General features: G+C 44.8%; 1 long non-coding RNA gene across 1 annotated transcript in view; it reads left to right on the forward strand.

Annotated features, from left to right (window-relative positions):
• Positions 1-16,201, forward strand: part of LOC113879184 — a 36,591-nt gene extending 20,390 nt beyond the window's left edge. The window contains exon 2 of the long non-coding RNA XR_003507230.1: positions 15,838-16,201. This is a non-coding gene — a long non-coding RNA (uncharacterized LOC113879184). The remainder of the gene's footprint in view (positions 1-15,837) is intronic.
• The last annotated feature ends 1,498 nt before the right edge of the window (positions 16,202-17,699 follow it).

Below are 17,699 nucleotides of genomic sequence, written 5' to 3' on the forward strand. Positions count from 1 at the left end.
AACACAGAAAATGCCAGAGAATTACAGCAAGTCCCCTACATACAAATGAGTTTCATTATAAGAGCATGCTTATTAAGTCCAATTTGTTTGTAAGTCCAACAAAGTTAGCCTAGGTATCCAACTAACACAATTGGCTAGGTGGTACTGTACAGGTATAGGTTTATAATACTTTTCACACAAATAATACATAAAAACAAACTCAAAAAATAAAGAAAACTTTTTTTTTTTTTTTTTTGACTGTACCATGCAGCATGAGGGATCCTAGTTCTCTGCCCAGGGATGGAACCCGTGCCCCTCATATTGATGGAACACACATTGGCATCTTTGAAAGTCTGCAACTTTAGGTTTCCAATGTAGAGGACTCACTGTATCTTTAAACAATTGTGTTAATGGTTATTCTGACTGTGCCATTTATGCTCAATCATTTCTGGAGATTCTCCATAAAAATCTGCTTTTGTTTAATGGAATCAAAATGAAGAAAGCAGCTAGTAACTCTGAAATTCTTTAAGGTGACCAGAGGCAAAGAGAGCCAAGATCTGCCTGTGAGCTGGGAGCAGAGTTGAGGAGCCAGAGTGGGGAAAGAAGCAGAGATGGAGCTGGGCTGTGACCTTAAAAGTGTGATGGGGAGACTATGTCTGGCAGTAATACAGGGTGAGGCCTCAGCAATGTCATTTCATAACTAAGGAAAGATGACTGCTGAGCACTGAGTATTAGATTATTTTCAGCAGCAGACTGTTGGGTTACCTGTTCTGAAAAAATGTGGTGATGGATTGGAGAGCAACTGGATTGGAGAGCAACAACACTGGAAACAGCGAACCAGTTAAAAGATTGCTGGAACACCAGGCAAGGATGATGAGAACAGAACAGGGGCAGAGGGAGTGTTTATTCTGGAGGTAGAGTCTGTAGAACTGTATGATGATTCCCTATAGGGGGAAAGAGAAGAGTCAATAGAAATAACATTTATAAAGCTTGGGTGGTTGTATATCTGGTGACATGCCGTTCCCTGAATTTGGAAACATATGAAGAACAGGTTTTCAGGAAAGATAATGGGTTCATAGTAGGATAGGCTGAATTTGAGATGCCCATGAAACCTGGTGGAGATAGGCTACAAAGAGTTGACAATAAGGCTTACCAGATGGCTGAGTGGTAAAGAATCTTCCTGCAATGCAGGAGACTTGAGTTAGATCTCTGGGTTGGGAAGATCCCCTGGAGAAGGAAATGGCAACCCTGGAGAAGGAAAATGGTGTTCTTGCTTGGAGAATCCCATGGACAGTGGAGCCTGGAGGGGCTGCAGTCCATGGGGTTGCAAAGGATCAGACACGAGCTAGTGATTAAACAATATTGCAGGAGAGAGATCAAGGCTAAAGACATCTCTGGGAATTGTCCTCTAAAAGGTGTCATGATTTTTGTTTATTGCCCTTTGACAAATGTTAAGAAAACAATACTCTTGTAGTTTATTTACTCATTCATTCAAACTTAACGAGTATGTAAACCATGTGCTAGATTGTAGGGCTTCCAAGGTGGTGTTAGTGGTAAAGAACCCACCTACCAATGCAGGAGACATAAGAAACACGGGTTTGATCCCTGGGTAGGGAAGATCGCCTGGAGGAGGGCATGGCAACCCACTCCAGTATTCTTTGCCTGGAGAATCCCACGGACAGAGGAGCCTGTCCATAGGGTCACAAAGAGTCGGATGTGACTGAAGTGACTTAGCACACGCACATATCCTAGACTCTAGGGGTAAATGATGAATAAGATCCTTCAGAAACTCACAGCCTTATCAGAGGATTAGGTCACGAACTAAAAGCAGAGCTGCAGGTGTGGGGACCACTCAGAACCCCAGGGTTGTTACAAAGACTCTTAAACTGAAGACATTTGAGATTCAGCAGATACAGAAAGAAGCCTTCTCAGAGCTTCTCTTATCTGACTTAAGGCAGAAACTTCAGAGAAATGACGTGTGCCATAAATTCTCTCTTTGGGACAGGTCTGCCCCCAGGAGAGACCAAGAGTAAAACCTATCTTAAAACCCTTCTCTGGGGGAAATTTGATCCTGATAAAGTCAGAAAGACTGCTCATACCTGTGGAGACAAACATTACCACAAACTTTATCTCCTGTTTGTTCTAAAAAACCCTGTTTGTCTTTTCTAAGGAAACCTATTTGTTCTTCCCATAGGAGTGTTTCTCCCTCCTCCCCTTTTCTACTAATCTACTATTTCTAATAACCCTTAAAGTTACTCATCGCCGAGTACTTGCATTTATGCACGTTGCACATGTAAATAAACTTTTTTTCCTGTTAATCTGTCTTTTGTTAGTTTAATCCATAGGCCCCAGCCACTAAACATAAGAGAATCAAAGAAAAGTTTTTCTTCTTCATCGCCAGAAAGAAATTTCCATCCTCAATGGCTGGTATCATGAAAGTGGCATTAAATACAATGGGCAACATAAAAAGATGACCAGGTGTGGAAGAAAATAGCAGAGACTATTCATTTCATTTTTATGTACCTAAGAGTATTGTGGGAGTTAATTTACCATAGGATTTATATCCACCCAGTCTTCTCAGACATTTTTCACCTCTCACCGCTGGGTCTTGCTCCTTCCTCATTCTAGATTCGTATACTATTCTGGACAATATCTCTTCCAAGGACAGATGGGAAGCAAAGATACAGTGGCTGAGATGTGGGATTTGGCACTCTGCCATGGCTATCACCCACATTGACTTCCTTTCCACTTTTCCACACTGGGTTTACAATCTTCTCACTTGGGGGCTTTCCAGTCCTTGGAGGAGCTCAGATTTGTCAGGAGATGAGTACTGAGCTTTGTTTCTTTTCACCTGACCACTCCCCAGACTCTCCCAGGGACAAGTTTTATTTAGATTTGTTTTCTTTCAGAAAAAAAATTTACCTACACTAGCAAGATCAGAAACCTCCCAAACTGTTTGCAAACCTCAAGGACTATTTCAAGGACTTTGCCTCCAACTCATACTTTCCTATCTGTTTGTCTACCCTGTTCTTTTGTTTACTGCCTCCCAGATTTCATGTCAATAACACGCTTCAGGTTATCTCCCCTGGTTTTGTCCTCTATCTAATAAGTTTAATATTTGCCTCTTTTACCCTTCTAGAAAAGAAATCATCATTTCATATAGTTCTATTGTATTTCCTACAACTTAATCCAGCACTGGGAATGTAATAGGGACAGAATTTAAAAGTACTTTGAATTGAATTCGATGGAGTTATGTGGATTTGATCAGAGTTGTGTGTTTTTTTTTTAATCCAAACTATAAACTCAAAGTTACCATCTTTATAACTTTCTTGTTATTTTCTATAAACTTTTTCATGGTCTATGCTCAGAGAGAACCCATGGGTATACAAAAGAGAATGGAAGCCCTGAGACCACAATGGGATTTTTGTTACTGGCTATGACTTTGGAAATCAGGAATGTTCCGTCAATACACATTCCAGAATTCCTAGCCTACACATTCTGGCTTGTTTCCAGTATGTTGACTCTATTAATGGATACTTGAAATATATACCACTTTCCACTCTTTATGCAACTGTCTTAGGGTGGAATTTTCTTTTCTCTTCCCACCAGAATCTCAGTGTTGTTTCAGCTCCCAGCGTGTACTTACATGATCCTTTGTAAAACAGAGGGCTCAATATTTCCCGAGCTTTGATCCTTTCTCCTCCAGGTCTGAGTTCCTTCTGGGTCTTCTCCTTCTTTGATTGGGCGGGTGCAAAGGCTGAGGAGAAGAAAAGCAAGATGGAAAGTTTTAGAGTTTAAAAAGAGAGAAAGGGGGGATAGGATGAATTGATAGAGTAGGATTGACATACATAAGATAAGGTAAGATCAGTCGCTCAGTCATGTCCGACTCTTTGGGACCCCATGAATCGCAGCACGCCAGGCCTCCCTGTCCATCACCAACTCCCGGAGTTCACCCAGACTCACGTCCATTGAGTCAGTGATGCCATCCAGCCATCTCATCCTCTGTTGTCCCCTTCTCCTCCTGCCCCCAATCCCTCCCAGCATCAGAGTCTTTTCCAATGAGTCAACTCTTCGCATGAGGTGGCCAAAGTACTGGAGTTTCAGCTTTAGCATCATTCCTTCCAAAGAAATCCCAGGGCTGATCTCCTTCAGAATGCACTGGTTGGATCTCCTTGCAGTCCAAGGGACTATCAAGAGTCTTCTCCAACACCACAGTTCAAAAGCATCAATTCTTTGGTGCTCAGCCTTCTTCACAGTCCAACTCTCACATCCATACATGACCACAGGAAAACCATAGCCTTGACTAGACGGACCTTTGTTGGCAAAGTAATGTCTCTGCTTTTCAATATGCTATCTAGGTTGCTCTTAACTTTCCTTCCAAGGAGCAAATGTCTTTTAATTTCATGGCTGCAGTCACCATCTGCAGTGATTTTGGAGCCCCCCAAAATAAAGTCTGACACTGTTTCCACTGTTTCCCCATCTATTTCCCATGAAGTGATGGGACCAGATGCCATGATCTTCGTTTTCTGAATGTTGAGCTTTAAGCCAACTTTTTCACTCTCCACTTTCACTTTCATCAAGAGGCTTTTGAGTTCCTCTTCACTTTCTGCCATAAGGGTGGTGTCATCTGCATATCTGAGGTTCTTGATATTTCTCCCGGCAATCTTGATTCCAGCTTGTGTTTCTTCCAGTCCAGCGTTTCTCATGATGTACTCTGCATAGAAGTTAAATAAGCAGGGGGACAATATACAGCCTTGACGTACTCCTTTTCCTATTTGGAACCAGTCTGTTGTTCCATGTCCAGTTCTAACTGTTGCTTCCTGACCTGCATACAGATTTCTCAAGAGGCAGATCAGGTGGACTGGTATTCCCATCTCTTTCAGAATTTTCCACAGTTGATTGTGATCCACACAGTCAAAGGCTTCGGCATAGTCAATAAAGCAGAAATAGATGTTTTTCTGGAACTCTCTTGCTTTTTCCATGATCCAGCAGATGTTGGCAATTTGATCTCTGGTTCCTCTGCCTTTTCTGAAACCAGCTTGAACATCAGGAAGTTCACGGTTCACATATTGCTGAAGCCTGGCTTGGAGAATTTTGAGCATTACTTTGCTAGCATGTGAGATGAATGCAATCGTGCGGTAGTTTGAGCATTCTTTGGCATTGTCTTTCTTTGGGATTGGAATGAAAACTGACCTTTTCCAGTCCTGTGGCCACTGCTGAGTTTTCCAAATTTGCTGGCATATTGAGTGGAGCACTTTCACAGCATCATCTTTCAGGATTTGGAATAGCTCAACTGGAATTCCATCACCTCCACTAGCTTTGTTCGTAGTGATGCTCTCCAAGGCCCACTTGACTTCACACTCCAGGATGTCTGGCTCTAGGTCAGTGATCACACCATCGTGATTATCTGGGTCGTGAAGATCTTTTTTGTACAGTTCTTCTGTGTGTTCTTGCCATCTCTTCTTAATATCTTCTGCTTCTGTTAGGTCCATACCATTTCTGTCCTTTATCGAGCTCATCTTTGCATGAAATGTTCCTTTGGTATCTCTGATTTTCTTGAAGAGATCCCTAGTCTTTCCCATTCTGTTGTTTTCCTCTATTTCTTTGCATTGATTGCTGAAGAAGGCTTTCTTATCTCTTCTTGCTATTCTTTGGAATTCTGCATTCTGATGTTTATATCTTTCCTTTTCTCCTTTGCTTTTTGCTTCTCTTTTTTTCACAACTATTTGTAAGGCCTCCCCAGACAGCCATTTTGCTTTTTTGCATTTCTTATATACTATGTGTAAAATAGATGGCTAGTGGGAACCTGCTGTATAGCATAGGCAGCTCAGTGCTGTGATCTGTGATGACCTAGATGAGTGGGATGGGGGCTAAGGGGGTGGGAAGGAGATCCCAGAGGGAGGGGATGTATATGTGTGTGTGTGCGCGCATGTGTGCTCAGTTCTGTCCGACTCTTTGCGACCCCAGGGACTGTAGCCCACCTTGCCCCTCTATCCATGGGATTCTTCAAACAAGAATACTGGAGTGAGTTGCTATTTCTTTCTCCAGGGGATATTCCTAACCCAAGGATCCAACCAGCATTTCTTGCGTCTCCTGCCAGTGGCAGGCAGATTCTTTACTACTGCACAAGTTGGGAAGCCTGATAAATGCAGAATCTGCCTGCCACACTGGAGACCCAAGTTTGATCCCTGGGTTGGGAAAATCCCCTAGAGAAGGAAAAAGCTACCCTCTCCAATATTCTTGCCTGGAGAATTCCATGGAGAGAGGAGCCTGGCGGGCTACAGTCCATGTGGTCGCAAAGAGTCAGACACGACTGAACAACTAACACTAACACATAGCTGATTCGCTTCATTGTACAGAAGCAGAAACTAACACCACATTGTAAAGCAACTACCCCCCAGTGGAAAAAATACTAAGGGTAAAAAATAAGAAAATAAAAGTAAAAGAAAAAGATTTGAACCGTATAATAAGCTTAAATATACATACATGAGAACACCTGGGAGAAGGTCTGGGTTTCAGGTTTCAGTGCAAACCAAGAGGTTTACCTCTGGTTTATTCAAAGAATCCTGAGGTTTTCAAGCCTGTCCGGGAATCTAGGGACTAGCTGATGACTTCATATAGAAATCATGCAAAACCCATGAGCTCATGAGCTGGGAGATGAAACCCAATGAGACAAAAATGGCTTCAAGAGGACTTGCTGTAAGTCTGTGTAGGATCATTCAAACCTGAAGAGGCAAAAGTAGATAAAACCAGGCCACTGGAATTTGGAAACTTTCTTGCAGGGACTTGTAGTAAAACGAAACTGCTTGGTTTCACCTAAGCCCTTGAAAGACTCTCAGAGAAACTGTAGGAGAAGAACTTGAAAGCAAGGAGCACTTTCTGTTTGCTTTTGCAATCACTGATTTCAGTGAGCATGATTCTCAGTAGTTGATAAGGTCAGACTTATCTCCATAGTCCTTCCTACCCCGTCTTCAAGTGCACTCTCTTTGGGTACAGTCCCAATGACCGTCCTCAGAGGGCTCTCACCCAGCTGTGCTACATGTAGCCTTGACAGATATTTCGTCGATGTTTCGTCGGAGGGGCAATGAGGCCAAACAATGTAGCAAAAAGCACGTTTCCTTAGACACTAGAGTCTTAGTCATGGAAAGCAGGCTATGAACTGCCCTGTGTAGGTCAGTTACACAGAGCAGGATCCACTGGAGTTATTTCATTCAGAAAGGATTTCTAGGATTTATATGCTTTAGAGAATCACTGAGAAGGCTGAAGAAGCAGACTCAGAATTAAGACTCAGGAACAACTCCTAAATGAAACCAAAGAACCAGGGCACCAAAGGGATCCAAGGTTTCTTCCACATTTGGAGGCTGCCTTCTCAATCAGGGAGCTGGTTCCAGAATCCCCTGCTATTGCCAAGATCAGGAGGCTGCTCTGATCAGGAACCACTTCCATCCCCAGTCCCTACTGGTCCTGCTGCAGTCGGGACCATCAAACGAATGCAAAGCACCTGCTCCAACTCGAGGAAGCCAGTGACAGATGGCAGGGGCCTCTGTTTCCTCCAACACCCGATGGCAGGGGAGGTCTGCCTGTGGAAGCAGCAAAAACAGTAGGAGCAGGGAAGCCTCATTTTCTTTTTATCAAATCCAGCTTCCCTTGTGGCTCAGCTGGTAAAGAATCTGCCCACAAAGCGGGAGACCTTGGTTCGATCCCTGGGTTGGGAAGTTACCCTGGAGAAAGGAAAGGCTACCCTCTCCAGTATTCTGGCTTGGAGAATTCCATGAACTGTATATTCCACGGGGGTGCAAAGAGTTGGACTCGACTGAGCAAGTTTCACTTTCACTGCACCTTTAACAAGTGCATAACGCTGGGCAAAAGAACAAATGTAGGACCGCTGACCATGTGTATTAATTGCTACAAGTTGCGAATCAAGCTGCAGAAGCGTTCTACCCTTGACAAACATACCTTCATAGCAGTGTGGACGTTCAGAGCCAAATTTAGGTTCTTGAATGCCTCAGAAGACCATGTCAGAATATGGCAGTGTGGCAGAGTTAGCCCCTGGCCCCAGTTTCTAACCCTGGACTCATCCTGTACCATATGACTTTGTGCCCGTGAGTGTGGATGCTCCAGCTCAGATGGCCAAGCTCTGTTCACACTGCAAACTCCCCTACCCTCCCCAAAGCCACCTCTGAGGGAGTTTGCTTTGCTCGGCTTTATTCTTGGCGTTAACTCCATTCTTTTGATTTTAAGTGTTTGGGAAAATAAGAAATGCTTCCCCACTGGTCTGCAGTCTAGGAGCACACAGGGCTGTGTATAAGGTGGGGAGTCTGCAGGCCTTGGCAGGACCAACCTGCATCTGGCAAGTTTCCGAAATCCTCCAAGCCTCCATCCCTTCATTTCTAAAACGGTAACAATACGACTTACTTTTTAGGAAAATGCATGTGAAGTGCCTAATATTGTGCCCCAGCAGGCAGGAAGTGCTCCAAAAAGCTAATCATTGTCATCGTTGCAGTGGTTACACATTAACATGTAAGACTGACCATAGGGGAACAGCCATGTTATCAGGGTCTTTTAGAGTCTTGAACCAGATCTCTAATCAGATGCATGCACACTGCATCAGGCCCCTGTGCCCTGGGCCAATTATAGTCACTGCTTAGAGCAGGCCGGAAAGCAGTTTTCACCTACCTGGACTGTTTAACCGATAATGGCTGCTTGGAGACTGTTTTGAGGAAGTGCATGTGTGCTAGGTCGCTTCAGTGTCTGACTCTTTGTGACCCTATGAACTGTAGCCCTTTAGGCTCCTCTGTCCATGGGATTCTCTGGGTAGGAATACTGGAGTGACTCGCCATGGCCTCCTCCAGGGGCTCTTCCTGACCCAGGGATCGAACCCAAGTGTGTGTCCTGTGTCTCCTGCATTGGCAGGTGGATTCTTTACCACCGGCGCCACCTGGGGAACCTGAGGCTAAATCTGGGCACAGTGCTGTGATTGATGAATAATGTCTGCTCAGGGTGTGGTGGGAAATGGGGCTGCATGTGGACCAGGTATTTGCCATTCCTGGCTCGTGCATGCATGCTCAGTCTTGTCTGACTCTTTGCCATTCCCTAGGCTGTAGTCCGCCAGACTCCTCTGTCCATGGAGTTGTCCAGGCAAGAATACTGGAGTGGGTTGCCATTTGCTACTCCAGGGGATCTTCCCAACCCAGGGGTCTAAACTGTGTCTCTTGCATCTCCTGCATTGGCAGGTGGGTTCCTTACCACTCGTGCCACCTGGTAAGCCCTGCCATTCCTGAGTGTTAGGAAAGAAGATGGACTTGCAGAGAAGGATTGGGCATGAGTTCTGTTTCTTTCACCTGCTGGCTCTGTGACCAGGTGTTAGGTATTTCACCCTCTTTTGCTTAGATAACCTTCATCTGCAAAATAAGGATGACCAGGTTTACCATGCCTACCTTACAGGGTTATTTGTAAGGCTCAAATGATATCATGCTTGTAGGAATACTGTGGATTGTAGGGTGTTGCCTGAATGCAAGGTGTTTTGTTATTAGTGTGTGGTATTTGGCCAGTTTGTACTTGACAAGGAAGAAGAGCCGAGTCAGTGATAGCTTTGGTCTGCCTCTGCTTGTAGCATCTCAGCCTGATTCTGCACCCTGCTTCAGTTTCTGAGTGCCAAGCAATCAGGAGAGAGTCTGGTGGGGCAGAAAAAACTTGTACTGAAAGCCAGATGCCACCTCACTTATCCACTGCATGATTTAGGTTAAGTTTCATAGCCTGGGTGAGCCTCAGTTTCATCTTTGGCAGCACAGAGATTGGATAAGGGCAAACATGACGTCTGTCTCAACTGTCTCGAAACTCAGGTGTGTAACTTCAAGTCCCTATACACGAAAGTGCTAGGAAAGCTCCAAGGGTGAGTGGTTATGACCTCTCCTATGATCTGTGTCAAATGCATCCTTATTTTGAGCCCTCTTCCCTGTTCCTCACTCCCCTCCATGATCCCTGAACAGCTTGCAGCATTCTTGTCTTACCGTCAGTTTAAATTAGGGCAGAGCATACGTGAGCCCTCAGTGTCAAGGCAAGGTCAGAAACACAAGGTCAAGAGAACATAAAATGGCCTTCCCTGGTGGCTCAGATGGTAAAGACTCTGCCTGCAAAGCGGGAGACTCAGGTTCAACCCCTGGGTTGGGAAGATCCCCTGGAGACAGGAATGGCTACCCACTCCAGTATTCTTGCCTAGAGAATCCTATGGACAGAGGAGCCTGATGGGCTACAGTCCCTGGAGTCACAAATAGTTCGACACAACTGAGTGACTTTTTACAGAACACAAAATGAAGCTGTAACTTAGTCTTCAAACAGAGATGGATTGTGGCCATGACCCGGATTGGGTATCAGAGGTCCCTGCGGAGGGGCAAAGTTAGACCCCAAATCCACGAGGAGCAAGGGAAGATGGTAAAGAGAGTCAGTGGAGCGCTTATGACATCAGAGCTGGCAGCATCCATGAACAAGTTGGTCCCAAAACTCCAGCCCTTGGCAGATCCCCAGACCCGGCCTCAGTCTTTACAACTCTCCCCAAATCTCTGAGCCTCTGAACTGAGAATTAGGAGTAATGGTGTTCTAAGGCTACTGGAAATACTCACACCCATTTTCCCTGATAGCTCAGATGGTAAAGAATCTGCCTGCAATGCGGGAGATCTGGGTTCCATCCCTGGGTTGGGAAGATCCCCTCAAGGAGGGCATGCCTGGAGAATCCCATGGACAGAGGAGTCTGCTGGGCTACAGTCCATGGGGGTTGCAGAGTTGGACACAACTGAGCCATTGCATGCTCAGACACAGGAGACAGCCTTCAGCAAAGAGAGCAGCAGCGTTTGCTCCAGACTTTCTGTGTTAATTTCCTAGGGCTACCATAACAAAGGAGCATAAGCTGGTTGGTTTGAGCAACAGAGTTTTACTGTCTCCTAGTTGAAGGCTAGAAATCCAGGAGTTGCAGCACTGGTTTTGTCTGAGGCTGTAAGAGAGAATTGTTCCATGCCTGTCTCCTCACTTCTGGTGCTTTGCTGGCCATCTTTGGCATCCCCGGCTGGTAGAGGCATCGCCCTGATTCCTGCCTCCATCTTCGCAAGACATTCTCCCCGTGTCCAAAAGTTCCCTTTTATAAGGATACAATCATGTTGGGTTAGGACTCACCCTCACGACCTCATCTGAACTTGGTCATCTGCAAAGACCCTATTTCCAAATAAGGTCACATTCTGAGCTACTGGGTAGGGGGGTGGTGGGCGGAGCGACCTGATTCAACCTACAGCACTCTTCTCGCTTCTCCAGGGCTGGCTGAAACCAGCTCGGTAGAGTGAGGGTGGGGAATGAGGTAGAATAAACTTGAAGCACCAAATAAGCATGGAATCAGCTTTTGCTCGCTTAACAAGCAGAGGAGCAGTGATGCCCTGTGAACTACTTCCTCACACTCTGCTGACAGAGGGGACGGGGGCTTTCAATACTGTCTCTTCAGAGCTTAGAACGATGGTGGCATGGAGTAGATGCTCAATAAATATTTGTTGAATTAGTACTGAATGAGAGAAATTCAGCCCATACCAGCAGTTTTCTATAGTGTAAACTCTGATGCCGAGACCTGCCTGGCCTGGAAAAAGGACATGTAAATGTTTAATGAATTTAGCATCAGTTTCTCCCATATAGTACACATGGCCTTATTATGAAGAGCTGGGCCTTAGGGGAGTGGAATGAAAAGTTTCAGGTGCTGGGTCTTGGAGGACTGGGCTCCTCCTTAGCCCCCTGTTCCTTGCTACTCCGGGGTGGTCTCAGACCACCCCCTATCACCTTAGGGCCCCATTTGAAAGCCAATCTTGAGACATGAGCTGAGCTTTAGATGTCTAGAATCCTGTCTAGAAAGGATCCTGTCACAGAATCCATTCTTTACCAAAGTTTACTGACCCTGCATCTCACTCGTTTATCTATCAGCATTATTGAGTTGGGAGTGCCTCTGTGGTCATCAAGTTCTACCACTTAATTCATAAATAAGGGCCCAGAGGTGAGAGGGGAAGAGATTCAGCTCAAGTCACACAACCAGGACTCCTGACTCCCGGTCTATGGCTCTTCCTTATACTGTACCCCCCTTTTCTATTGTCTATTAGGAAATAATTAGCCAGATAGAGGAATTCCTCTGAATGATTTGTTAGATAGGAGAACGCTATCATCCAGTTCAAATGTTCAGGTGTCCCCTGCATGTGAGGCCCACAGTGGGGCTTTGGGGCATTTGGCTGGTTGCTGAGAATCACTAGGTCAGGGCCCTCGCCCTCTCAGCCTTTGAGCTCTGCCACCTGGCTGGTGGCTTGCATCACCAACAGGGGAAGCTGACTTTCTATCCCGGACTCCCTTACGTCAGCACCCTCACCATCCAGAGACAAGAGAGTCCTTGTGGAAAGGCAGGCTGTGGCCCAATCATGACCTCACGCCTGGCTGCCCGTTCTTGTTTCCCAATCCTTCCTCGCCCCTGGCAAGTTTCACTGGGGTGAACAATGAATGGCTTCAGTCTACAGGTAGGTGAGCTCATTGCATTTTGCAGGTGCTTCTTTTGTACCACGGCCAGATGAAGGCTAAGATGTGGCCCTAACCAGCACCCTTAGAGCTCTTTCAGTTCAGTTCAGCCACTCAGTCATGTCCGACTCTTTGTGACCCCGTGGACTGCCACACGCCAGGCTTCCCTGTCCATCACCAACTCCCAGAGCTTATTCATACTCATATCCATCGAGTCGGTGATGCCATCCAACCATCTCATCCTCTGTGATCCCTTTCTCCCTCCACCTTCAATCTTTCCCAGCATCAGAGTCTTTTCCAATGAGTGAGCTCTTCGCATCAGCTGGCCAAAGAATTGGAGTTTCAGCTTCAGCATCAGTCCTTCCAATGAATATTCAGGGCTGATTTCCTTTAGGATGGACTGGTTTGATCTCCTTGCAGTCCAAGGGACTCTCAAGAGTCTTCTCCAACATCACAGTTCAAAAGCATCAATTCTTCAGCTCTCAGCCTTCTTCACAGTCCAACTCTCACATCCATACATGACCACTGGAAAAACCATAGCCTTGACTAGATGGACCTTTGTTGGCAAAGTAATGTCTCTGCTTTTCAATATGCTATCTAGGTTGGTCATAACTTTTCTTCCAAGGAGTAAGCGTCTTTTAATTTCATGGCTGCAATCACCATCTGCAGTGATTTTGGAGCCTCCCAAAATAAAGTCTGTCACTGTTTCCATTGCTTCCCCATCTATTTGCCATGAAGTGATAGGACAGGATGCCATGATCTTAGTTTTCTGAATGTTGAGCTTTAAGCCAACTTTTTCATTCTCCTCTTTCACTTTTATCAAGAGGCTCTTTACAGTTTACAATGTCCAGACAGAAGGCCCATGGAACCCTGAACTTGTGCTTCCCCAGCCCCTAGCCAGCCCCACCACTGACACTATTGAGGTGGCCTCTCATTGTCTGCTGCACACCAGCTTTACCTGCAGTAGTGCCTTCCAGAGAGGCTCACACGTGTGTGTTTATAATATCTAAACTGTTAAGTGTGTGTGTGCATGCATGCTAAGTCACTTCAGTCATGCTCGACTCTTCACAACCCTATGAATTGACTGTAGCCCACCAGGTTCCTCTGTTCATGGGATTCTCCAGCCAAGAATATTGGAGTGGGTTGCCATATCCATCTCCAGGGGATCTTCCCGACCCAGGGATCAAACCCACGCCTCTTATGTCTCCTGAATTGGAGGCAGGTTCTTTAGCACTAGCGCCACTTGGGAAGCCCCAAATTTTTAGGTTCAGTTTAGTCGCTCAGTCGTGTCTGACTCTTTGCGACCCCATGAATCGCAGCACGCCAGGCCTCCCTGTCCATCACCAACTCCCAGAGTTCACCCAAACTCTTGTCCATCGAGTCAGTGATGCCATCCAGCCATCTCATCCTCTGTCGTCCCCTTTTCCTCCTGCCCCCAATCCCTCCCAGCATCAGTGTCTTTTCCAATAAGTCAACTCTTTGCATGATGTGGACAAAGTATTGGAGTTTCAGCTTTAGCATTAGTCCTTCCAAAGAACTGGAGAAGGCAATGGCAACCCACTCCAGTGTTCTTGCCTGGAGAATCCCAGGGATGGCGGAGCCTGGTGGGCTGCCATCTATGGGGTCGAATAGAGTCGGACACAACTGAAGCAACTTAGCAGCGGCAGCAGCAGCAGTTCCAAAGAACACCCAGGACTGATCTCCTTCAGAATGGACTGGTTGTATCTGCTTGCAGTCCAAGGGACTCTCAAGAGTCTTCTCCAACACCACAGTTCAAAAGCGTCAATTCTTTGGTGCTCAGCTTTCTTCACAGTCCAACTCTCACATCCATACATGACCACTGGAAAAACCATAGCCTTGACTAGATGGACCTTTGTTGGCAAAGTAATGTCTCTGCTTTTCAATATGCTATCTAGGTTGCTCATAACTTTCCTTCTAAGGAGTAAGCATCTTTTAATTTCATGGCTGCAATCACCATCTGCAGTGATTTTGGAGCCCCCAAAAATAAAGTCTGACACTGTTTCCACTGTTTCCCCATCTATTTCCCATGAAGTGATGGGACCGGATGCCATGATCTTCGTTTTCTGAACGTTGAGCTTTAAGCCAACTTTTTCACTCTCCTCTTTCACTTTTATCAAGAGGCTTTTGAGTTCCTCTTCACTTTCTGCCATAAGGGTGGTGTCATCTGCGTATCTGAGGTTCTTGATATTTCTCCTGGCAATCTTGATTCCAGCCTATGCTTCTTCCAGCCCAGCGTTTCTCATGATGTACTCTGCATATAAGTTAAATAAGCAGGGTGACAATATACAGCCTTGACGTACTCCTTTTCCTATTTGGAACCAGTCTGTTGTTCCATGTCCAGTTCTAACTGTTGCTTCCTGACCTGCATATAGGTTTCTCAAGAGGCAGGTCAGGTGGTCTGGTATTCTCATCTCTTTCAGAATTTTCCACAGTTTATTGTGATCCACACAGTCAGAGGCTTTGGCATAGTCAATAGATGTTTTTCTGGAACTCTCTTGCTTTTTCGATGATCCAGTGGATATTGGCAATTTGATCTCTGATTCCTCTGCCTTTTCTAAAACCAGCTTGAACATCTGGAAGTTCATGGTTCACATATTGCTGAAGCCTGGCTTGGAGAATTTTGAGCATTACTTTACTAGCGTGTGAGATGAGGTAGATGAGTTTAGTAAGTAAAAATAAGTATTAATCAGCCATTAAAAAGAATACATTTGAATCAGTTCTAATGAGGTGGATGAAACTGGAGCCTATTATACAGAGTGAAGTAAGACAGAAAGAAAAACACCAATACAGTATACTAACGCATATATATGGAATTTAGAAAGATGGTAGCAATAACCCTGTATACGAGACAGCAAAAGAGACACTGATGTGTAGAACAGTCTTTTGGACTCTGTGGGAGAGGGAGAGGGTGGGATGATCTGGGAGAATGGCATTGAAACATGTATAATATCATATATGAAACGAGTCACCAGTCCGGGTTTGATGTACGATACTGGATGCTTGGGGCTGGTGCACTGGGATGACCCAGAGGGCTGGTATTGGGAGGGAGGAGGGAGGAGGGTTCAGGATGGGGAACATGTGTATACCTGTGGCAGATTCATGTTGATATATGGCAAAACCAATACAATATTGTACAGTTAAAAAAAATAAAAATAAATAAATAAATAAAAACCAACCAACAAACAAAAGTGGAAGGGAGGTGGGTGAATGTTCCTCATTATGATTACCAGATTTAACAAATAAAAATGCAGAATGCCAGTGAAATTTGAATTTCAGATTGTGAATGAAAAATGCTGCCTGTCATTTCAGTAAACAAAGAATGTCACAGCCGTCAAGCCACTGCAGCGGCCCACACAGTGAGCCCTGAGGGGACTTGGGACAGGAAAGAACAGGATGCTGGCCAGAGATTGCTAAGAAGCACATCAAAGGAGTGGTTTCAGTGAACCCAGAGTCTTGCATCTTCTCATATGTAGAAAAGCACTGAATTTTTAAACTTGAGATTTCTGGTTTTCTTGAATGAACCGTAATCTTTTGATATTCCAGCTACCTGCTCTTTGTCACAAAAACTCCTGCCTTACCTCTTCAGAGCAGCCTCTCAGAGCAATCTGAGAGGCCACCTCCCAGGCTTGAAGTCCTCAGAAAGTCCAGTGAATAAAACAATTCTCAACTTTTAGGTTGTGCATTTTTTGTTTCTTAGTAGACAGGATAAGCAATGAATCATTTAGAAAAAGAAGTGTAAGTATATCCTGTGCAATATTCAGGACATAGTCATACTAAAAATTATTTCTTGTGCATCCCTCTCTGAAATTCAAATTTAACTGAGTGCCTGTATTTTAGCTGACAACCCCAGCTGCTATGGAATTCTGCAGTCCGGATATCCTGTGAAACACATCTTGACTCTTGACTGTTGGAACAAAATCCAGCCCTGACGTGGGCACCTCTGCCCTATTGTTACTGTTTACAAGCCCTGGAACAGGGGTTTCGGGGAGTTCCACAGGAAGGCTTCTGCATGGCCCCAGCTGCCAGGAATTCCCTGTAATGGGCACACAGCCAGCTCACGGAAAGTGCAAATATAACTGAAGTGAGTCAGCACATTTTCACATAGGCAGTCTAGGTACACGCACAGAGCTTTCATATCACCTTTTCCTCTGATTGCTCAACATTCCTGAATAGGATCAGCCACATATTATTACCTTTGCTTAAAATGAGGAAACACTCAAGTCACATTGGCAGCGTCAGCGCCTAGTAAACAGAGACTTGAGAATCAGCCTGGCTGACAGGCTCTAAGACCAATCGCACGTATATGCTTTATTATTATGTTTTTTCCAAAACTGCTACATTATGCTTTTTTCTGTATATAAAAGTAATATTTGATTATGATAGCAAACTTGGAAAACACAGATAAAAAAGAAAGGAAGAGCAATCAGCAAAGAAAGCGATTCCACAATGGATAGTAACTGCTGGCAACAGGTGGGTGCATGGCTTTCCATATTGTGCCCTCTTCACATATATTAATACATTATGTGGTAGCCAGAGTGCGCTGCTAAAACAAAATACCATAGCCTGAGAGGCTTAGACAACAGGTATTTGTTTCTCACAGTTCTGGAGCCTGGAAAGTCCAAGATCAAAGAGCTGGTAAATTTGGTTTTTGATGGGGACCCCCTTCCAGTCATGCAGATGGCCACCTTCTCCCTGGGTCCTCACATGGTGTATAGAGGAAGCTTGGTTTCTCCTTCTCTTGGGGTCCCACCCTCATGACTTCATCTAAACTTAATCACCTCCCCAAAGCGTGGCATCCTAATACCATCATATTATAGGCTAAGACATTGACATATGAAACTGAAGAGTACACACATATCCAGTCCATAATATGTTCTTAGTTTTGAACAAAAAAGGCCAAATCATTTTATACACATGCATTCATATGAGTGATATAAATATGTGAATAGTTATATATGCAAAGATAATCATATGCATATATGCTCAAACATATCTATATATAAAATGAACTTGAAATTGATTTTGAAATTAAGTGATTCATTTTTGGCATTAACCAAGACTGAAGACTAAGTACAGAAAGAGAGTGAAAAGTACCAAATAAACTCCTGATTAAAAAAACAAAGAGTGGGGGACTTCCTTGGTAGTCCAGTGGCTAAGACTCTGCCCTCTCA

The sequence above is a fragment of the Bos indicus x Bos taurus genome, chromosome 20 (genome assembly GCF_003369695.1).
Source record: "Bos indicus x Bos taurus breed Angus x Brahman F1 hybrid chromosome 20, Bos_hybrid_MaternalHap_v2.0, whole genome shotgun sequence".
Lineage (NCBI taxonomy): Eukaryota > Metazoa > Chordata > Mammalia > Artiodactyla > Bovidae > Bos > Bos indicus x Bos taurus.